This window comes from Branchiostoma floridae, chromosome 10 (genome assembly GCF_000003815.2).
Source record: "Branchiostoma floridae strain S238N-H82 chromosome 10, Bfl_VNyyK, whole genome shotgun sequence".
Lineage (NCBI taxonomy): Eukaryota > Metazoa > Chordata > Leptocardii > Amphioxiformes > Branchiostomatidae > Branchiostoma > Branchiostoma floridae.
In genome coordinates this window covers 4,992,738-4,993,154 of record NC_049988.1, presented here as the reverse complement: position 1 = coordinate 4,993,154, position 417 = coordinate 4,992,738, and positions in this window count along the sequence as shown.

Below are 417 nucleotides of genomic sequence, written 5' to 3'. Positions count from 1 at the left end.
CTCAGCGCCTCCTGCCGACTTAGTGCGGCACTGAAGTACCTGCTCCAGGTTGCAGGCAATGAAGTCAGGCGGCTGAAGATCTGTTTCCAGAATCCTGGGGACGACGCTGCCGCCAACTACGTGACGTCATTATTGTCGCGCTCGTACCCACGTCTTCAGCTGGATGTCAAGCTGTTCGACTGTCAGGTGGGGGCGGACAGGATGGGCATTTTGGCGGTTAAGCTCAGAAGCGCCCCCTGTCTGCAAACGTTGTACCTGGAGGGCACTAATCTTGATGACGAAGCTGCTGAAGCACTGGCGCATGCGCTGTTTTACGTGCCTCAGCTAAAAGAACTGGAACTATCAAATAATCAAATCGGTGACCCAGGAATGACCGCTCTCTCTAAGGAAATTCACAACGTACCGAACTTGACCTTC